Source organism: Puntigrus tetrazona, chromosome 12 (assembly GCF_018831695.1).
Source record: "Puntigrus tetrazona isolate hp1 chromosome 12, ASM1883169v1, whole genome shotgun sequence".
Lineage (NCBI taxonomy): Eukaryota > Metazoa > Chordata > Actinopteri > Cypriniformes > Cyprinidae > Puntigrus > Puntigrus tetrazona.
Window position 1 is genome coordinate 15,594,122 of NC_056710.1, and position 24,446 is coordinate 15,618,567.

General features: G+C 37.6%; 2 pseudogenes; both read left to right on the forward strand.

Annotated features, from left to right (window-relative positions):
• Positions 1 to 10,414, forward strand: part of LOC122355341 — a 55,663-nt pseudogene extending 45,249 nt beyond the window's left edge.
• Positions 10,415 to 17,876: 7,462 nt separating this feature from the next.
• On the forward strand, positions 17,877 to 18,526 carry LOC122355342 (annotated as a pseudogene).
• Positions 18,527 to 24,446: the final 5,920 nt, after the last annotated feature.

Here is a 24,446-nt window from a genome sequence, read left to right on the forward strand (position 1 = left end):
TCCTCGAATCGTCCTGCATTTTTCAGTTCACAAAGCAGTTCTCAGAAGCCCTTTTTCATGTCGAAACCTATTGAAGAAAAAGACCCTGGCAATAAAAGCAATGGACAAAAAGACAATTAAAGCTTGTATTCAAAGCCTGTAATAAAAGCACAGGATTATATCTGTGTTTCTGTAATTTTTTAAATTAATAAATATATCACTTTTAACAAAGCATCCGCAAAGGCATGACTCTTCAGGTAAACTTTCATGCAATCTAATGAATATTATTGATATGGACGTTCAGTTTTAAACCTTTTATAATGCAGAAGCAAATTAATATTTCTTACTGGTGAAGCTTAATACGAGCTTTCCAGAGTGAGTGTACCTGAGCAGATTGAAATATGCCTGAACTCTGTGTCGGGGCTCCCCTCACCACAGGCTTACATAGTTTCTTGACACCACCATTTTTACAGTCAAAACAAAACTGCTATTTGTTTTTGTTCGGTAAAGGAGCTATTTATTTATTTTCATCTCGGGTCATGGTGTTGACCTTGGTAGGTAGCTAGAGACAGGGAGAGTATTATCCTGCAGCTCTGTGTGGTAGTAAAACTAAATTTACTACGGGGCCGGACTGTGGAAGTCAGTGGGAGGTTCACACAGGATGATGCCCACTCACGGCTCGAGGAAACCCTGGAGCAAAGAAATTCTCTTTTTTTTTCCACCAACCTACCCCCTAGACTCTAGCCTTGAGGGTGTCCTTGAGCCTAAGACCAAATTACTATATTTTGCCCTGTCATCTTAACCACATACTGTGAGCTGATTCTTTTCATCCTATTAGTTTTTTATGAAATTTATAGTTAAATTAACTTTAAATCATTTTACCTCACTGTAAAAATCTGGTTTTCTCTATAATTTGCCAACATGATTTATGAATATTTTTACTAATTCTCTCTGCAATAATTTACAAATACTTAAGGGTTGTCACTTTTAAACTAGTACTTTTCTTAGTGCAGCATGTTCTTATTAAAAGGAAAAGTTTTTGAGTGGTTGGTCACAAGCGTCACACCAGACCTTACTCTCAAAATCAGACCTAACATGCCATTCCACTTGCCTTTGGAAACCACTCTGTCTCGAGGGCTCTTCTGGAAAGAGTAATATAGAGCTGTGTGTATGTTGACTAAACGCTGTCTCTTCCCACCCAGGGATGAGTGGGAATGGCTTCAGTCACTGTCTGGCCCTGTGGAGGTGGAAACAGCAGATCAGGCTACAGACTGCCTCCTCTTCTCTGAGCTCCAGACGGCCATTAAGGGTCTGCTGCACCAGATCAATCTACCTCTCCACCAGGTACTGCAAGTCTGGTAACTTGGTGCAAAGTGCCACATTCATCAAAAAGTATATATATATATATATATATATATATATATATATATAGAAAATTACAAGTTATTTGAAAAGAGAGATTTAAGTTTAAAGCTTAAAAATAGTAGCGAGAATTGTTTGAGGTGTATATGGATGGATAGGTAAATGGAAGGATGGATGGATAGGCAAGGACATATGGATTGACAAAGGGGATGGATGGATGGATACCTAAACAGATTGATGGATGGATGGATAGATAGACAAACACATAGATAGAGGAGATGGATGAACGATAAACAGAATGATGGATAGATGGGTAGGCAGATGATAGGCACATTTTGACTGATAGAGGAGATGGATGGTTGGATAGATGTATAAACGGATGGATGGATGTATAGGCAAATGACAGACAAAGACAGATGTAAAGATAGAGGGGATGGATGAATGGATGGTTAGAAAAAGGGGACAGGTGAATGGATGGATAGATAAATGGATGGATGGATGAAATTCACAATATTCTAATCTGTCATTGAAGTAAAACAATTGAAAGTGGGGGGAAAATCTCATTATGAAATAAATGCTTTCTCTAGTTCATATTGGCTACAATGATTGCCACCTAATTATTACAACGTCCTTTCTCAAGATAAAAACTCTGAGTTTTACACCTAATAAGAGACCTTCAGAATACCAGCCCCATGTGCTTCTTCTCTTTAGTTCACTCATTTTCAGCTCAGAGGACTGAGAGAGCCATGGCAAAAGCTTCATTTTGTGCTCAGTGATCAATTTTTCTGTTGATTTTGATGTTTGTTTTGGATTATTGTCCCAATGGAAGATCCAAACACTGCCCATTATAAGATTTCTAACAGAGTCAGTTACTTATGGATTTTTTTATCTGTTGGTATAGAATCCATGATGTGTCTAAACATAAAAAGGTCCAGCATAAATATTGGTCCACAACATCAGAAATACAGCAGTATATTTCAATGCATACATGGGGTACTTATTATCCCTGTGTTCTTAAGTATTTACTGCTAAAAAGCTCATTTTTGTAGTTTTATCTGACTAGAAGCCAGTGCCATTTGAAGTTCCAGTCGTGTCTAATAACTGAATATGCTGGAGTTTGTTTTTGGATGAGCGCCTTTTCTTGAAAGCCTCCCAAACAATATGTGGTGATGTAGGTGTAGTTTGACAATTTTTTAAGGTTTTCTGACCCCAGAATTAGGATAACTATTTTCTGTAATTCTCCAGTTGTGATCCTTGGTGAGTCTTTAATCAATCAAATTCTCCTTCTCACCGCAAGAGTAGAACGATATATCCTTTTTCCAGGCAGGGATTTTCATAACATGTTATGTTAATTGGACCCTCTTTATTATTGCCCTGAATACGAATGTGTATCATTGTGGATCAAATTTGGATTTACATTGCTTTAGCTTTTGTTTTACTTCCACTTTCTATTTTGTAAAGTTTCAACAGTTTTGTTCTGCACTTTCAGAACTCTATATTGTTTGGTTTTACTCTTTGTGATGCATGATTAAAGAATTTTGGCCTTCTGGTTTGGATAAAAACATTTATTTCATCATGAGAATTTCTTCCCATTTTCAGTTGTTTTACTTCAATGATTGGTTAGATTTTTATGATTTTTTTTTTTTTACAAAATATCAAAAGGATAAACTACGCAGATTTATTTTCACAGATACCATTCCTCATATTAGGCACCACATCAGAGTGCCGATATTAGTGGAAGTCACTATAGAGGATGGATGGATCCATAAACAGATTGATGGATGGATTGGTGAATGAATGAATGGATAGGAAGATGGATAGACAAAGACCTATGAATAGATAGATGGGATGGATGGATGGATAATAAGATGGATGGCAGATAGGTAGACAAAGACAAATGGTTAGATAAAGGGGATAAATGAGTGGATGTTAGATGGAGTGGACAGAAGAATGGATGGATAGATGGGTAGATAGATAGGTTGTGCTATACTATACTATAGATACTTCAGTTAAATTGTTTTTACCATAGTTTTGTAAGAGTCTGAGACCAAGTCTGTTTTAGGAATTTATGCTCGCTACTTAGTTACGGCATAACATTGTTACCCTTCGACCCCCGTGGGTTAAAGTCCGTGTGTGTGTCTCTGTGTGTCCCGCACAGGCCAAGCACTTCCGTCTCTACACACACGAGGTGCTGGAGCTGGGTCACAATGTGTCCTTTCTTCTGCTGCTGCCTGCCTCAGACGACGCTTGCTCTGCCCCGGGACAGACCAACCCCTACACACCACACTCGGGGTTCCTCAACCTCCTCTTCAAATGTTTGAGCTCGGTACACTGGCTTCTGTTTCAACCCCTACAATATTAGCTCAGTTGGCCTTATAAAAATCCACAGATTCCTCCCCCCTCTGCCCCCAGTCACACTCCCTTAGGACCTCTAGTAAATCAAGCAGACACACACACATGCAGACACCAGCGGGGTGGCGGTAGATGCACCACAGCTAGCCAAACAGCCACCCACCCCTCGCTGGGCCCAGACTGTGTAAAATAAGGAAAGGTTAAACAAGTAATCAATATTGTAATTCAATAAAATGTGTTTTAAAGAACGGCAGATCATTTTCATTCAAATAGCAAGGTTTGTTTTCAGTGCGCTTGTATGCTTAGCAGCGGTGCCAGTTAGAACACTTAGTAGCTTATTCAGCTGCTGTTGTGGGGAGAGTTTCAAACAACTTTTTAAACATTACACTGTGAGGTAGTTTCAACCCAAACACCATACACTTGTAAACCACCCACAGATTTCCATTACAAAAACGTCTTTTAAAAAGATTTGTCAGTGTTTTTTCGGACGTTAATGATAACCTTTGTAGGGTCTCGATTTTAATGCGCACGCCACCCAGTGAAGTCAATTTGAAAAATGCAATAACATCTGACTAGTGTTGTTCATTACTAAGTGTGGCATTATGTATTTTGTCTCCCGTGTGCAGTTCACTTCTGCTCATATAAGGAGAAATTCATCAGCCTTTACTGCCGGCTGTCCTCAGTGCTGGACCTGGACGCTCTAATTACCCAGCAGGCTTTTAGAGAGCCATCACTGACTCAGAGGTGTCCACAGCCAAACAGAGACACCAGCACATATTGGACTACATTCAGGTATGATCTATGAAGGGTATACATGTGCTTGTAATTTTTTCCTTCTCCCTTGTTCCTAATTATATGATAAACAAAAAAGATTTCTCTTTTTGAATTGCATTTTACATACTGCATAATATAATACAGTATTTCATTGAAAACTGATGGCTCAGAAACTTTTTTCTCATAGATATAATATACAATAAGAATTTGTCACCATATGCAAACGCTTTTGCTGTAGCAATATCTTTATGGGTGATTGTTCAAGCTAAATATCTGATCTGAATACCTGTTCTTAAATAGATGCTTCATAAGATTTGTGTTATTTTTCTGTTTAGTACGGTTTGTTGTAATGCCTTGGAACTATGTTAGTTTAGGAGCATTTGCGAATGAATATCCTTTTGATCGGAGCTGTCAGTGTGAGCCCACTTTGCACATCCATCTCAAAAATCCATTTCCTCCCAATTTAAGTAATTTGTTGCACTGCAGGCATTTTGCATCTTCGTCCTTAGCTAAGGGTAGCTGTGTTTTGGTCTACAATAGGGAATTTTCACTAAATAATATGCTTTTGCATTTTCGGCTGGTCACTGAAAACTACTGATTAATCACCATGAAATTAATCTTAAGTTTATGTTGACCAAGACACCATTTATTTGTCGAAACATATGATAAAACAGCATTATTTTGTAATCGGTAATACTTTATATTCATTTATTTAACTAGTTGCTCATTAGCATGCATGTTACTAGAATATTAGCTATTTATTAGTAGTAATTAAACACATATTAAAGCCTTACTCTAAATGACCTTATTCTACATCCCAATACTGAAAATTCTTATTATCAAATTCGAAAGCAGTTGTGCTGCTCAGTGTTTTTTGTATGAACTGATAAACTTTCAGTCTTACGTCAATGCAATGACTTCATAGGTCAAGAACATACGAGTAACTTAACATATAGCAACAAACAGGTGTTTAGGCTAGCGGTATGGTGTTTTTTTTATTGCTATTTGGTATATGAAAATTGTTTGTACACTATCTGAAATGATGCTTTACTGCTTCATTCCTTTATTAGCCACATTTGTGTTGTTTCAATTACAACTTTTAGCAATACGCCATTAATATGTAAGTCCTGAGGATCACATGTTTATTCCCAGCCGCTTGGGAGTGTTGGAAACATCAAACTACAAAAACAATTTAAACTAATAATCCAATTAGGATAGTTTATTGATGTCATAAAGCATAACTACTAGACGTATAAACTGTAAAACAAGTTGTTTTTCTTGTGTCGAAATTTCAATAACAGCTCAGCAGACTCTCTCACAATTCGACTTGAAAGAGAGGCGTGTGTTAAGTGTGCCGGTCTGAAATAATCCCTCTCCGCCACCCCGGTCTGGGCGATTACTGAGATTGACCACAAAACCACAAGAGTGTTTGTGTGATGTCAGGTCCAAGAGGCGCTGGAAAAAAGCAGCACACTGACCACAGATTACACAGCGCCTAAGAGCGACGAGGGGAAAAAATAATACCGATCAATGAGTGTGACTGCATAAATGTGTGTGTGCGGGCTGAGCAATGTGGCATCAATTAGCGTGAAAACCTTAATGTTCCAGGAGGCGGCGAACCAGAAAGAGCCACGTCTGTCAGAGTGGCAAGGTGGTGGAAAGAGCTTTGCGCCCGCTCTCGTAGGCGAGAGGGCAGGTTTATATCGCTGTGAGGTCTTCGCAAAAAGATCTGACGGCTGACCGCAAAATGCGTGTTTCAGATGCATGTGGTGAGATTGAGACGGAGCTACCACGACACTCAAATGCAACTTTTGGCTTTAAGTTGGCAGATTTACAAGTTTGCTGCTGGATAATACGAGTGAAATAAGCTACCAGAGTGATATCCAATATATATAGTTAGTTCAGGGTCCAGATTTTTAAAGCAGTGAACCAAAAGGATACCAAAGTTGTGTATGATACAGGCATATGTACAAAAATGTCCTTAAATCGAACACTAAAATTGTTCACTGCAGGCTGAGAAGGAACTTTCAGAAATGTCTCTTGAATTAGTTTTCACTGACAGCCAATAACTCTCTACACAAAACAAATTATGCTTGACACAAACCAATTATTATTCTCTTTGGAACTGAACCTTATTTTAAATAGAAGTCATGATTTTTCTGCTTCGTGTTGTTTTTTTATAGCTTCAGAATAAAGCAGCCCATCTCTCTCTGTGTTGCATTGGTCTAATATTTGAACATTTTTTCCAAACATTTTGCTTCAAAATTCTGGTTAGTTTGGTTTCACAGCCTTTGATGCATATAAAAACAAGAAGCCTTTTCTCATCCCTGTTAATGGCCTGGCCTATTCATTTTGCTCTCCTAAATATACATGATTATATGGTCAGCTGCATTTTATTATTACTGTTTAACATTATTTCTCCATGCAGTCCATGGCTCCTGTTGAAAATGGCTGGCAAGCAGCCTGTCCATGGTAGATTTTTATTATCATTTTATTTTATATTTTATATTTTGCATTTGCATTTGTATTTTGTACTGTAGAGTTTGACTGCACTACCTTTGACGCAAATAAAAGGGAAAACATTTTCTCATCCCTTTAATAACGGTCAGGAATATTCATTCTGCTATCCTAAATATGCACAATTATACGGTCAGTTACATTTTATTATTTCCATTTAACATGATTTTTCTGCTGTCCACGGCCCTATCAGAACAGACCATTGATTCATTTTTGGGGTGAGAGCCGCTATATTGGAGCACTGGGTATGATATAAGCCACCCTGCCTATTTATTCTTATTTTCCCCTAATTTGTTGCAATATTTCCCAGCCAGCAGCATCGGCCAAACATTTATTAGTTGAAGTAGTCTATTTCAAGCAACTTAAAAAAAAAACTCACATTATTGCCCTTTGTCATACTGGAGTCCCTCTTTGTCGTTAGAAGCCCAGCATATTTTCCAAAGGAGTCATCCTGTGGTGTCAAAGCTCATTCCCATAAGCTGGATCTCACATGGCATTTGCTAGAAAAAGCTCAAATTGCAGAGTGTGTGTTTTTTTTTTTTTTGCCTACCCCGCTTCATTTTTGTACAGCCTTTTCCTTTCGATTCGAAATAAGCTCCTTATAAATACAATTGCTATAGTACGGCCCGAGGATGGAAAATATGAAAGCGGTAGTTGTGAAGATTCACTGCATGGAGGTTAACAGCTCTGATTGAAAACACATTTTACCTCTCATTTCGCTTCTGCACACTAAATAGGAGCAATATGTACAATTCGGCTCTGACGTGCCGCGATTGGCGAACAGAGGAAGATGACACAAAATAAATTATGATATTAGTCACGGTCATGCCCTTCAGACTTCACAGCAAGTTTGCCGTGGCCTCCTTTTGAAGCTTTTGTGCGATGCGCTTTAATGGTTTGAAAAGCTTTGCGTGATGTTTGTGGGGAAAACGCTAGCGAGGTTTGCGCTGGGAAATACTGCATTTCTCACACTGAAAGCTTCTTTGCGATTTGCATTTTTATCGAATCAACATTTAAACAGCACCCTTTAGTTTTCAAGCTAACCTTATTTTCGCACGCCGAAAATGAAATAACAGCGCGTTGTTGTTTTTTTTTTTTTTTCCTTTGTGTGTCTGGAAGCAATTGGACGAGATGTGGCGAGACGTCCGCTGGATCACCAATGCCCTGCAGTACGCCCCGTTATAAACAGCAGCCTCTCGGTTGGGTGCCAATCACCTGGCTAGTAGATGTCAGCGTGGAGCCTCCTGTCCAGAAGAATGACTCCACGTCCTCTAACACAGACTACGTGCCCACTCCCTCGCCCTCTCCAGAAATGAGGAGACGAAAGCCAACAATCGGTAAACGCTGTTTTTCGATAGCTGCTGTTCGTCCACGCGTAAAAATATGTGTTGTGCTTGCTGCGTGTCTGTGTTGCGTATAATATGTAGTGGGAAGGTGGCATTTGTTGGCAGCACAAAGAAGGTTTCTGCTGGAAATAAATCGGTGTATCGACTTAATTATAATTTGACACACTTATTCTTATGATAAAACATTCTGTATTGAAGCTTTGAGGTGCCATGTGTTTTGCAGAGCGTCACAGGATGTTAGCTGGCACAAAAGGAGGAAGGGTTATCTAAAATTATGGCAATAAGAAAGCAAAAGGCGACAGTTTTCAAGAAACAGATGAAATGACAGATTAAGCACACTTCTGTAAATTTTGGCTTCTTAAGATTTCCTTCTTTTCACTAAGGATTGGCAAATTCACAGACACGGTTGTCATTGCTGTGTCTGTTCTAGTAAGCACTGGGTCTTGATTTGATAGATCTGCATTTGACTTAGATGTTGCATAAATCTTGAAGTGGCAAATTTCTTATTTTACCTTTTAAAACGAATTGTTGATGATTTAATAATACCCAGACTGGCCAGTGTCTTCCTAAGTGCATTTTTTAAAAATAAAACCATGCATGTTTTGATCAAATACGCCTTTACATTTGTTTTTAATGTATTAAGAAAATGAAAAAACATTAATTAAAAACAGATTTTATTAAGTCCACTTAAATATTATTACTTATGTATGGTTCACTGTGTGCAATAAATTGCATATTGCCTGTCTGCTGGGTGTTTTTACTTTTATTTTCAGTCTTTTATATTCCACATTTCTCAGGATTTATAATTATTCCATTATGTGTATGTGTATTCACATTAAAATACAGAATAAATGTTTTTGTTAAAATTTCAGAAAGAACCTTTACTATAAAACTATTTTATATAAACTTTTAATAAATGTATAATTACATTATTTAAAGCTTAGTATGTGCAAAGTCACAGTAAATTGATCTATATTATAAATATGCATTACCATTCAGAAGTTTGGGTTGGTAAGTATTTATTTATTTGATTCAGTTTTTTTAAATAAATTAATATGATTATTTAACAAAGATGCGTTAAACTAATGTGAAAATGTAGCTTTGCAATCAGCGAATAAATTTTACATTATAAAATATATCAGAAATAGATAAAAACTGTATTTTAAATTGAAATAAAATTTCACAATATTACTATTTTTTACTGTATTTTTAATCAAATAAATGCAGTCTTGACTCATTCTAACCGTCAGTTCTCATTGGCTATTACAATCTGTAATTTTACATTGTTCATCCAATTAGAATTTAGGGCAGAACTGTCCTTTTTATAACGTTTCATTATTTCATTATTGAAACGGATAAGCAATGTTATGCTTATTAATTTGTGGACTTCTTATAACGCTTCCCTATATCTTCAGAGTCCCAACCAGGTTCAGATGAAGAGGGCTGTTCGGAGGTCTTTCTCCCAACAGACAGTGACTACGACTCCAGCGACGCTCTGAGCCCTCGTGACCTGGACTTAGTTTACTCCTCAGCCCAGGATCTCTCCCATCAGGCCGCGCACGTCCTCAGCGGTAGCGCCCTGACGTTCTCCAGATGCACGATCTCAAATACAGCGCGTGCTCCAAATCCATTCTGGAAAACCGAATCGTGCACCAAGGACATGGAGGACCTGTCGCTGTCCTCTTACTCTGTGAAGACCACAGACAAGCCGTCCCGCTGCAAGTTCCTGGCCGATCCACCAACGAAACGTGTAAAGCTGCTGCTGTCCAAAAAGCCATCCCCAGAGGAGTTACTTTGGCGGGCCGCACCGCTGGCTGCGTGTGCAGAGCGAGAGTCACACTCCCTCGCTCTCCGAAGGCATCTACACCCGACAGAGCGACATCGACCTGCCGCTGGAGACGCCACTCTCCCTACCGCACTCGCCCACTACCTCCTACAGTTTGGATGAGTACAGACCGCCCTACAGGAAGTCTAAGCCCAACGTTCGCAGGATCTTTGTGGAGTCGTGCAGCAAGACGCCACCCCTGCAGAGATGCCCCGCACTGGGAGGAGGAGGAGACGGGATTGAGAGGAGCTACGGCTAGAGAGGCTGGATTGGGATACGGCACTACAGCAGAAGCTCAGGATGTGGATTCGGACGAGCAAACGAACGAACAAGTGTCAGAGATCCTCAGCAGCACTCTTAGGATGGTGTGAGCGCCCATCATGCTGACGCAGTGGTTTATCATCGCTTGAATGGCCTCTAAGCTCCAGAACTACCTTTTCCTCTCCGAACGCACACTTTACAGCTCACGGGTTGTAATGAGGAACACTTAGCCTAATCAATTCTTGCATCCTCGCTGCAGAGGATGAAGTTGCTGGTCAACTCTCTATGGACTCATAAATCATGGCTCTGACTGTTACAATGTTAAATATCAATGCAACGTGAAACAAAGCACTGCTTTTCTCAGAACTTGAAATTGCCTCAGCCAATAGAGCCCAACAGTGAGCGCCCATTTTTTCAGCTGCCTTGTGTTCTGAATGTATTTTTCCCATTTATTATCACCATAGGGGTTTCTGGGAATGTCGTCAGACTGAAAGACTTTTGAAGACATGAACAAAACCCAAACCAGCTCTATATTTGATCTATTTGTCATTTTATCTATTTTATCTAAAATGCACAACCTTGTAACATTTTTTTTTTAATATTTGTATTCATACACACACATATTACACACACACACACACAGACATATATATATATATATATATATATATATATATATATATATATATATATCTCAATGGTGTAACGATTCACCTATCATGTATCGTGAGGATTCATGGTCATTTTCCATTTCCTTGTTAGTGGAGACTTGAAATGAACAGAGCACCTGCATGTCATTATTTAGTCGTTTTGAATGCACTTTTCAAAGGGAGCGGCGTCATTTCCTCATTATCTTCAGCTGGGATGTTCCATGACAATGAACGCAGTACTATGCGCATCAGCAGATGTCGCTGTTTTGAGGTCATAAATGTCTTTAATTGTTGCTGCCATAACTGCTATATAAATAAAATATAAATATATGCTAATATATGGAAACTAATATATGTATAAAAACATGATCACTAAACAAGGGATTAGGATAGATGACTACTTGATGATTTAGAAGATGACCATGAATCGCATAATACGCAAATCGTTACACCCCTTTTATATATATATATATATATATATATATATATATATATATATAAATAGATTTATTTAATCATTGAATAAATCATGATAAATCACATCCAAATTAAAAGTTTCCTTCACATAATATGTGTGTGTGTGCTTTATAATTATTATTATGTATAGCTATAAATACACATGCAGTATATATTTTAAATATTTTTTATTTTAATTAATATAATGTATTTATATTAATATAATTTAGATTATATATAATATGTTCAATAAATAAGCATAAAAAAATTCTTAAATATATACATACATATGTGTGTATTTTTTCATATACATAATAAATACAAATAGTACGCCTCTCACATTTGTTATTTAAATATAAATTTTTATGCTGAATGTGCACTGTTAATGTGTGTGTGTATATATTTTTTAAAAAATCTATCTCTGGTTAGTCTTGAGTTTTGAAAGATTTAAATGGTTATTAGTTAAAAAAATCAAGCTCTCTGGAGAAAATAAATGGGATTTTTACATCTGGAAACATGCTGTTGGCCCTGTTGTAGTGTTTTTAGGTGAAGAGTGGATATTTAGGGGGTGATTTGAGGGTCGGTTGAAATTCAGTTTATGTGTTTACTTGCTATGAAAGATCGGATGTATCTGCTAATTTCACTGCCCATTTAGTATTGTTTGCTCTTACTATTGATGTATGAAGTGGCATCATCCACTTTACGCTACATCTGTTTCTAATAGATTGCGTTTCAGTAAGTGTTCAGAAACTTCTGGATGAATGAAAATGGTCCTATTACTACAGACTTGTTACTAAACACGAGCCTCTTTTCAAAATGAAAAAGCTGGTAAGTAGTTCTAAGGAAAGAGTGCGTGACATTTGTTCTTGATGGTAGAATGTGTTTCATTGAAAATACCTTGAGTTTTGCAAATGTTTACTATATGATGGTGGTTTGTAAGTGCGTGTGATTGTTCACATTCAAAGATTTGCTGTAATTGTTTGTTTTGTTCCTATTATGCTGGGGTAAATTCACTGTTATGAAATGGGCAATGAAAAACCACTTATGTTTTACAGGTTGAAGGAAATGATTAAAACTGCACTTTTGATATATACATAGTATATTTGCATCCTACAACTTTTACTGTACAGAGTTAGACCTCGCTTGACTCAGAGGAAGGAATCTTATTTGCTTGTACTGCAAATTTGTGCCATTTATATAAATATACATTTGAATTGATTTGGAAGTGGGATTATTTGTCTTCGTGATAATTATTATCATCACAGTAACTGCTTTGTCAATAAAGCCATAGATATTTGAAATGAAATGCAAGTTATGGTCTAAGGGCATAACTAAAAAGGTAGTATGTTTAGTTAACGATTATTAATTCTGTAAAACTATACTACATCTATTTTTATGCAAATAGATTATTACGTGAATAGATTCATTGTGAATATAGTATATATTTATTCACATTATCCATGTGTATGCCTCTAAAATTAAGTGAAATATTTTTTCTCCCCGACAAAAAAGGCAGCTACAGCAACCTTGTAGGATGTGTCAAGTTGTAATGTTTCAAATAATTTATTAATGTTTGTAGTGTTTTTTATGAAAAAGAGAAAGAAAATGGTATTTGCACAAAAATGTTGGATTTCCAAATATAGTATATATGTGTGTGTGTGTGTGTATAGGTAGAGTATATAGGTATATATAATATATATATATATATATGTCACATGAAGTGCACTGGATTTCTCCTGTGTTGGGATTATAAAATAATCAATCTTCCTCCGTTAATGTACAGAGATGTCAGCTGGTGCTCCAGATCTCAGAAAACTGTGAATTTGTCACCCTTGATTACACACCGTGTGTCTCAGTATACATCTAATGACAAGCCCACAAACATGAGTGTGCGCATTATTTATCATATTTCATCTTACTCTGTATTCCAGTTAAATAATTGAACTTCTGCAACTGGTCAGTTCAGCAGCATATTACTATAAACTATATGTGTATATTTGTCTTGGATACCTTATACTGTGCACAAATGCAAGCCAAAACACCAGTACACCATTATATCTGCATATTTTTGCATTATAATGGTTTATCCAAATAATATATTTCAGTATTGTATTTTTTATGGTTGGTCCCATGTCATAGTTTCTTATATGTAATTTGTTTGCTTTTTGTGATGCATCTTGAATACATTGCAGAGACAGATGTATTTAAGTCATAAAAATATAAAGATTCCAGTGTAAATATTTTAGATGTTATTTGGTTTCTTTCTATTTAAGATCGATTCTAAGTTTATTTGAATTGTCTTAGTGTAAAAGGACTTAAACATTTAAGGCTAATCTTTTGAGTTTTCGTATAAAATTTCTACAAAAATAAGTTACTGGAAGCTGTTTGGTCTTAAAATTTAAGCTGGCTTTTTTTTTCTGTGTATGTAATAATAATGAAATAATGTGTATCATAAACTTCATTCTATTAGTTAATGGCAGATTACTCGCATCCAAATAAATATGCTTATATATATATAGAATAAGTTGTTGGATAATGTTAATTCTGCATTATTTCTGATAAAAAAGTTAGAAAAACTGATATTAAACTTATGAAAGTATAATTATGAAATTCTTCCAAATAAGTTGCCTACAGAGTTAAAAAAATTACAGTAAACAAAGCAAAAAGATTTTTCTTTGGGAACATTGAAAAAAAATTATTATAGTTTTCATTTTTATATGCATTTTATATGAAGTTTAGTGCACAGTGTAGTCCATTTTAAACAGGCAGTCAATACACTGAAATTATTTAATGTGGATATTATTTTATTTTATCTCTAATTAATATCTGGGTAATTCTTATTTGTGCTTTATTTAATATTTTGTTTGAAATATTTGTAGAAATTGACAGGAAGCTCCGGTTTACGTGGGCTGTTAAATAATTTTAAAACAAAATAGATCCAACAGAGACTTTTTGTGTTTTTGTGTGTGTATGTTTGTATTTGAACCTGAACTGACCTTGAGACAGCAGAAACCAGAATTTCTAAATAGGAGCGCCTCAAATTGTTCCCTCAGCAGATCATCAACAAAGGTTTCACAGGGAACTAAATAAAAACAAATGACATTTTATTCTAGCTGGTCCATGAAAGCAATCGTGAAAATTTTGACTTTAGCTGGGAGGCCTTCTGATCTGGTTGGCAGATTAGAGGTGAACTCAGATTCGGATCAGACATTGATGGTCATGAGGGCGCTGACTGGCCTTGGCTTCCAGATATTCATTTGTAAAATCAGCGGACAAATATACCTCCAGATGATTTTGAAACACGTGATCCGGGCCAGTTCAGGGGAAGAAAATGAAAATGTATGTGTATGTTGGCAGCTAACTCAACCGCGTAGATATTGCTATCGGTGAGATGATCTGATGATTAGGTCTGAAATGACGCAATGTCCTCAGCCACGCTAAAATTGGGATAGGAGTTCTGTTTGAATTATGGCTCTATGTGTCCAAATCACACTTCCATGGAAACTACCTTCAACACAGTTAAACAGTCATTCAGATAAATTACAAGACAGAACTTCAATGAGTGCAACAGTTCAGCAGGTTAAGATAATTTGGCTATGGAGTATATTTAATACTGGGACTAGCATGATATGCCTGTTCACCATGCAGATGCACTCAATCAGTTTTATTTTTTCGCATGGAGGACTCTGGGAAACAGCGGCTTTCTTTATTTGGCCTCTTTGTGAAATGTCTTTGTTCGCCTTCTGGTCCCATGCTCTGTAATCTGTAGGCCGGAGATGAGCGCCTCAAGGGCCACGGATTCTTCATTACTACAGCCGGTTGGCAAGCTTATCTCAAAAAACATACTCTAGCTCCACTTCCCCTTTCTTTTAAATAAGAAGTCGATTCGTGTACTGGCGCTGGACACTTCGCTGACACAGGAGCAATCCAGAAAATTGCTCTAAGGTCAATTTAAAGCATCTAAAGAGGAGCAGAGAGGAATATCATAGAGATAGTCTGAATGCCACTTTCTGCCATCGCGAAAAGCCAAAAAGCTACTTCAGGGGAACAGTGGCACCCGCTGATTTTAGAGTAAGATGATATCAATTGGGGAATGATTTAACAGAATAAATTTGAATTGCTTGAAAGCACATCATCAGTAATGAAAATATTTTTGAACTGAAAGCCATTTTTGTTTTGTTTTTTGGTGAGCCTTATACATCCTTTTTAATCTCTTATTAGTATTTATTTAAACGTATGAAGGTGTTGCAAGCGCAGTTTGTTCTTAAATTTATTACTAATATTTTTGCACACTAAATTTGGTTGGTATGTGATGTGACCATTACACTTTAGTAAAGGCCTGCCTTATCTAGCCTCAATGTTATGCAACCTTATGTTCATATTTGACTCCAATAAGAAAAAAAGTTACTGTATTTCATTTTTTAAAAACATGTCCGTAAACTCCTCTCTCTAATCAACAGAAGATCGCGCCCTAGATGAAGCCGGCGCATCAATTTCAGGTAGGTTCAGAATCCGCCTACATGAAACTGTCGGCAATATATATTGTCAGCTGCCTTTGATCATTTGTTGTTGTTTCGGTCCCGCATCCATGTGCTCTGTGTTCTCTACCTTTCTCGTTAAGCACTAGTCATTATTTTTCACCTGCAGTGCCCAGTTAATTTGGTGATTTCCCCAGTATTTGGAGTCCAGTGTGTGTTTCCATTCAGTTTGTCCGATCGCCGTAGGTCTTCATACGAAGTGGTTATGTTCCGCCAGCCTGTTTGTATATTATTATTTTGTCCGCTTGAAGAGGATTAAAACTATTTGTAAAGTTTATTTATTCTAGTCGAAAGTGCCCTTCACGCTAAACCACACCGTGACATATATAGGCTAATGTGTTTTTTTATCTGAAAATGTCACCCCTACAACAACGCAACTGACTTAATATTCCAGTTTCAGAACGTGGTATATGGTGTAATTACTGTTTCACTGATTAACACTGTTAAAATACAATGTTTATACAAACAAACTATTTACATTATTACAAATGCCTGCAAAGGTCAGTTAATTATTACACTTACAGGACGATATCAAATATTGACCAAACATTTCATTCAAATATCCAGTTTCATTACCTTTTTTACGAGAGAATGCTACAGCATTTCCACATTTCATTTCTTCAAACAAAAACGTGACATCATAACCCCATACCAAAATTAACTAGTGGTTTAATTGAAGTAAAAAAATCTGCTTTTAATTTGTGTAGCTAGTTTCTGAATGCTTGAGACTATAAAATAAATCATACACTCGTTAATAAGATTACAGCCAGGTTGGTAGTTGTCTAGGGAGCTACAACTGTATTTTCTCTTATAAATGATACAATTTATTTAGTTACTATATTTTTTCTTAAAGTTCTATTTTATAGTAATTTATAGCAATATCTATATATATATATATATATAGGTAGATATATATATATATATATATATATATATATATATTTTTTTTTTTTTTTTTTTTTTTTTTTTTTTTGAGGATGAGGGTACAATGACACTATTATGTTTAGGTGCACCATTAGGCTACTCCTAAAAAAATTAGGTAAAAAAAATTATAGATTATAAGAGACATAGCCTAGTTTGTTGCAAGTAGCTCTACTACATGCTTGTTCTTCTACTGTTTTGCATTAGAACAATTATGAACAAATGTGTCCACTTTATGTTTCAGCCAAGTTTACACAGATCCTAAAGAGCCGTTTCTGGTCCTCGCTGTCATTGATCTTTGATGTCGCTCGTGCGCATATCATATAACGAGAGAACGACCGACTGTAAATCCCTCCCAGCAAGACCCCTCTACACCCACTTTATGCCTCAGGTCCATCACCTCCCTCCTAAATAGAAGGAGGGTGTCGTGGGCCTCTGGCAACAGACCCACAATTGAGAATGGGTCTTTGGGTTCTATCGCGACACGAGATAAATCAGACGGAAGCCAGGTGATTATCAGTTCGGCGCCCGTCACCTGAGAAACCATGCGGATCCTCAGACACCCAGGACTCGGACCAGACGCGAGAGCCCGCGAGCTCAAGAACCAGGTCCGGCTGAAAGCCGCCTGATACTGTCATGAGCCTTCATGATGGGAACCTGTGCGTAAAAGCGGAACGAGACGCACGGAATGACCACAAAGTAAACACTGACACAGCGTTCTTGGATCCCCGATCGCATTTACGCGCAGAAGTGACACCGAGGACAGTGCAGTTTGAATTGAACGAACACTTTCTGAGGAGAGCATACGTGGTGGGCACCGCGCGCTGGAACTGGCGCTCTGCGGCTCGCCAAGGCTCGAAGCGAACGCTCCAGGCGCGAGGATTGTCGGCCGAAGATGGATAACGTGCCGTATTTTCTGGCTACATACGTGCTCATTTTCTCCCTCGGATTCAGGATGAAGAAGGATGTGCCAGCAGCCCCTGCCTCCTCCGTCCCATTCCCAGTGACCTCTGCCCATAGTGGAACTCAGGAGAACCCGGATCCCTGCTGGACCCTAGGAAGCGGGATCTGAGCAGGGCCGAACTCCGAGCCATGCTGGGCAGTCAATTCGACCGTTCATGTCCATCAGCCCACCAGAGGACAAATACGGGACAGGACGGCCTGAACGAGTCTGAACTCTTTAAGCGTCCCACCGGCACCCTTGCCCAAAGAAATCAAAGCCGCCCAGGTTTGGTCCAGCATGGGGAAAAACACCAAGCCAGTAAGAAACTCAGAAGGCTTCAGCTTGTGGCTGTGGTCCCTCGCCTTCTGCCGGTGGTGCACACATGGCGGGACCTGGGAACAGATTCTGGCCCGCTGTAGCGAAGGTGGGCGGCTGCTGCAATAAAGGTCTTGTTAGGTTCAGAAGGATGGTTTGCGACCAGCCAAATCCAGCCATTTTACGGTTTGCGATGGAGTGCCTGCAGAGAGAAGGTGGGCTCAAATGTGCCTGGATACTAGTTCAATTACCCCATTATATCAGAGGTGCAAATGCTCACGAACTGAGAATAAGCTCAGGCTCATTCTCACATGCACTGTCAGTGTAGGAATGTATATTTGATGTATATGTTGTGCCATTCTAGGTTACACTTTACATTGGTGTTCATGTTACTGTGTAATTTCATACAGAAGTACTGGCAGTGATGCTGACAAAACTTTGTGTATTACTTAACATGTGATTCTTTTAGTGAACTGCTTGGTATTATAGTCATTATAGTAAATAATTATAGTAATATGTACAACATGGACTGTAATGTAAAGTGGTGCCTGATTCATTTATATAAAAGAAAAGGTCAGTATTTGCCTATAATATCCAGTGTCTACTGTAACTTTGGTTGTAATGCAACTTTATACATATTTATGTCAAAGAACATTTCGCATTCAAAAATGCGTTTATTGAAGAATTCAGCTTTTCCATTATTCGGAAAAAAATACTTTATCTTTATACACCTCAGGCAGAATTATAGATTACAGTCTCAAATTGTGCTGTAAATATAAGGAATGGAAAATAACTGCTCATGAAGTAGAAACTATTTGTTCTTTATGTCCATGTAGTCGAAATGCATTTAAAATAAAACCACTAAATGGCATGAACTGTTTTTTTTGTACTACACCATAATCCAAGCAACATGCGCTGCATGCAGCAAAAGCCGCCAGCTGCTATTTATAAAGCCCTCCGCGCTGATGTGACGCTAATTGAGGTGATATTATTTTAATTTGACTTATGAAGTCAAGTCTGGATCGTAATGGACAATTGGTGATTAGAGCGTATTCCTCGGAGGAGTGGATCAGTTACTTTGTTTTTCCTCCAGAGGCCTTCATTCCGTCCTCCAGACAGTCTGAAGGTCTTTGTAAAAGTTAAAGTTAAAGACCTTCATTTTTCAGATTCTTTCATTTAATCTGTGTGGCTTACCAAACACATGCTGGATGGATGATCACATGTAAAACATTCTCTGCTCTGTCTGCTGCCTAAAGTCTGCTGGCATGAACAGAACAACTTGACCTCGCAAAGGAATGAAGATACTGGAAGTTCCGCTCTGTATCGATTAGGTTTAAGCTCCTTTTTTTAATGACGTCATTGTGAGATAGCCTTTTTGTTCCGCTATATTCAAGGCATTTATCCATCCATGCAGCATTTCAAAGAGTCAAAAAGCAAAACCGGTCAGTAACAGTTAATACATGACTTTAAAACCAAAATGAAACTTTCCCTCATGGCAAAAAGCAGTCCTGCTTTTGTTGCATGAATTTACGACAATCACCAGTACATTGTCCAGCATCATGGTTTTGCACACTAAGGAGGGTTTACATTAAAGGAACATTACGTCTTTATGTTACTTTTCAGCTATAGCTGCAGAATAAAGCTTACTGCCTGTTTCACTCCAGTTTTCCAATAAGCTAAGATTATGGACCTGTCACTCCTCTATGTAAGAAATGCTGTGTGCCAGTGTCTTTCTTTCTTCTCTCTCTCCATGAGGCGTATTTTTCACTGTGATAACTGGGGCAGCACCATGCGTGATTTTCAACGCCCGACTTAATGTACCTCAATCGAGCTGACCCTCAAACCCAAACACCCTTAGATGCTCCTGAATGATCGTTTCATCACTCTAAGGCATCGCATCCGGAGACATAACTGAAGCTTCATCTCGCATAGTAACATGCCACCCCAAGTTCTGAGTCCATCCAGTATCACTAACAATCAGGTGTGAGGAACAGTTGCCCTTTACACACTGCACCCATCCGTGATGAAAGCGGTCTGGCCACCCAGGCGCTCTCTCTAACCATGACAGATGGAAAAACCACCAGTCATTAAGCGTTCAGATTGTTTTTGCACAGACACTCCCCTTAAAGAAAAGCCTCATTGGTCTGAACCTCATGGAAGGTGTTTCCTGGCGACTGCACTAAAATAGTTGGAGGATGGAGGAAACCCAGAAACCAGGAAAAGACATGGGGACGTGAGTAGGTTTGTGGGCATGCAATGGGCTGAAACTCCTTACTAAAAAGAGCTCCAATATGTTCACAAATATGTTTACATAACAATCTCATTTAATGGTTCCAGGGTTTAAAGTTCATACAATATCCATCTTAAAGGTTACTGGTGTGCAGTGTTTTGGCTGAGTATGGCAGCAGTCATCATGGAAAAAAGGTTTGAATAAAAAGAATGTATAATATATTAAAGAATAAAAACATATAATATTATATATATATATATATATATATATATATATATATATATATATATATATATATATATATATATATATATATATATATATATACTAAATATTTTAGATGGCTTAAAGTTAATTAATTGGAGATATATATATATAAAAACATATCATCCACTTTTCACTTTGTATGTAAAATATAGTATATGAATTTTCAGTAAATCATGAGCCTTTGGATACCACTATATAATATAATATATAATATATAATATATACATATTTGACCCTGGACCACAGTCATAAGTCATAAGTGTCAACAGATCAAAACTGAAAAGGACTATATTATGGGACTATATTATTGAAGTATCTAAATATAAGAAAATCCCTTTAAGTTGTCCAAATGAAGCTCTTAATAATGCATATTATTAATAAATTTTTTTATGAATTTAGGAAATGTACTAAATATCTTCATGGAATTTTTATATATATATATATATATATATATATATATATATATATATATATATATATATATATATATATATATATATATATTTTATCCATACAATGTATTTTAAATATTGTTACAAATATACTCAGCTACTTACAAAACCCTTTGTAGTGAGGTCACATATACGTTTTTGTTTTGTAGCCTATGCTGCGAGGTTCCATTAGCTTTTGTTTGTTTTTGCTGTTCTAGCATAAAGCTGGATGATGAGCCTCCAAAAAACAGAATCAGCCTCCAACTGTAGAAAGCATATCTGTAGAACCGACAAATGATGTTGTTGTTTTCAACATTGGCAGTGAAATGTGTCACTTTACAGCCTTGACTTAATCAACGTTTTACCATATTTTGTAGAGAGTGCTGACATTCAAAAACAACCTGTGGTAAAACTCTTTATTATAACATTTACAGTTATCACGGAATGATGTCAGGAGGGCAATGTATCAAAATAAACTCAGGCAGTGTATCACTACTCCGCTTCAAGAAAATTTACTTCATTTTCGTTCTTTTTCTCTCTCTTAAAATCTCAATAGCATTACATTCTTTCACTTATTGTACCTTAGACTTCGTTAAAATGCTGTTGTTGTTTATTTTGAAAATGCCCAGGTGTTATCAGTTATCTGGAGTGTGCTCTTGAGGATGATATCCTTGTGAAAAAGGTCAGCGTGATCTCAGGTTGCGTGCCAGCGATCATAGCAGTGAAGTCATGGGTATGATTGCATGTCAGAGAAGATCAGAGCTATGTTGCAGGCGTGCAGGCACAAGTGTTGAGTCACAGGAGAGTCTGTCCCAGATTTGATTAAGAGAACATCTCCATATTAATGAAAGAAGACATCAATGCATCTGGACAAAAATGGATCGAACCAAAGAACCAATGCATGCAATATTATTATTTTCTTTACATTTAATAAAATAACAGATTTGTATCGTTTTATGATGGTTTTTATTATGCTTTGCAACCTAATTCTGGTTTCTCGCTGAAAGAAAAAACAACAATTTGAATCTGAAAGCAAATCTTGGGACACTTTACTTCCAAGGTTGACAGATGAAATGCCTAAACCCTTCCAGCCTTCAATTTAGCTCAAGTTCTCATCATTTTATTCCCCTCCAAACACTACACAAACGCGGGGATGGCAAATGCCAGCTCAACCGAGGTTTAATCAAACCGCAAGCTTCATCTCCCCTTTGTTCCTCCTTGCTTTTTTTCCCTTAAGAAATTGGCAGCGGAGCCTATAATTTTCCCCCAAATCCCCTTGAGCCAATGTGGGCTCTGTGCCATCGTTCCACCCTTCGCTGTCCCATATTGTAAAGAGCGGACTGCGTTCGTAGCACAGGGGATCTCTTCTGTATTCACAGCGCTTGAACAAACATTTTAATCCTTTGCTGAAAGACAAATCTCTGTGTCACGCAGTTGCCACCCGTATGCTTCGTTCTCTGATATTTTCAGAAGTCCAGATCAGGTTCTCTGTTTAAATTCACAGCGCTGTGATACATGCTTTCGGCTGCTGCAATAGATATTTACAGAGATTAGATGAATGTATGGAGGTTTCATTTGTAATGAGTGGAACAGATCACCTTCGGTCCGTGTGGAAACCGTATTTTGTTTAACGTTCAAGCTAATTAACATCATGGAAGCTCATCAAAGAGCTCAACAGCTGGCCGCCAGAGAAATCTGTGGCAAACTGAATAACAAGGCCCAAAATCTCGTGCCGCCGTCAGGTCAATTACTCTCATATAATTTAGGAGTTGGACTGAGAGGTGTTTTGGATAAGCGGCACTGACACGAGCCAGCGAACTAATTGCCCTGCATTGATTCTCTACGCAAAAAGCAGGAACCATCACGTGTCGGCCTGTGGCTGTTTGAAGGAGGTTGGACCGGTGTTGAAAGTATGTAAGTGATCATAATAAATGCCCAGCAGCTGTGGCGCCGCTTTCGCGTGTGCCTCCTTTTCTGACGTTGCTTTTGTGTGTGTGTGTTGGGTGAGTTTGCGAACAACATGTGGCGCATGTTTTGTGTCTGTATATGTAATGGAATCAAAATTTTGTAATTCCTCTTGAGCGATAGCCTCCACTATTTATTTCAAATGCATGCTCCAGGACTGAAAGGTTATGGATGCCAGCCTTTCTTAACATGAAAGCGGCGTAACAGAAAGTGAACAGTCATTAAGAACACTGGCGTTAAATGTCACCGCCTGCGTTTTCCAAAGTAAACGAGTGGTGTTTTGATGGATTGGCGGAAGAGAATCGTAATCAATTTTCTAAATTAATTCATCTTTGATTCTTTTCCTACTGTTTCACTGCCAAACAAAACAAACACGTAGCTATGTTTAATCTAATTGTTTTAGGATCCGTCGGTCTAAACTATCATGTCTGACTCAGGGCTGACTCTTATTTAATGAATGTGCTGACCATCCACTAATGCGTGAATGTATTTGTACAATATTATTATAAGCATGGAAGAATTAGTAGGTATATTAAAACAAGGCGTGCAGAGGAACTTGTTCTGTGGCTTTCATGTCACATTTCAACCCACGATTTAGGTAACCAAACCTCTTTTAGCATCCCTTTAGTCACTTAGATCGTCATATTTATTGTTAAATAGTCAGTGCCATCTGTACCTTAGGCATATGGACGTTTCCAGCATCCTTCTCTGTACTGTGCATTGCACCATGCACGATGCGCCCCTAATTAGTCCGCATGGAACAAGAATTAACTAAATAAATCAAAGACAGGTCCCGGATTCGCTACATTGTCATTGTGTTTTTGTATCTATAAAATATCATGACTTTATAAAACAATAGAAATGAAGGCAACTCCACATCCACAAATTATTAAAATAATTCATTATTACATTTATATCACTATATTTTTAATATATTGAAGAAAATACAACTCCATAAACAATAAAACATGTAGCCCTGTCTCAAGAGAGCTGCGTCATGAATAAAAAACACACGAGCTCTATGTTTCGTATCTATACCTCAAGTTTTATTTGGCAAAATTATCTTCAAACTGTTGCAGCGCGATATAGCTCGTTAAACCGGGAAGAAAGACATTTGTCACCAGCGCCCTTTGAAGGCTGCTTGCATTGCATGTCCAGTTTCCCGAAAAACACGAAATCAGCTGGCCGACAGAAAAAAAACAAACCAATATATGGAAGCAGTAGCCCAAAATATAAATTTGACACATGGGAAGTGCGTTCTTAGGAACAGTAGTTGCTCTAAACTGTGTCTGATAGTTTCTCCTTTATGATCAC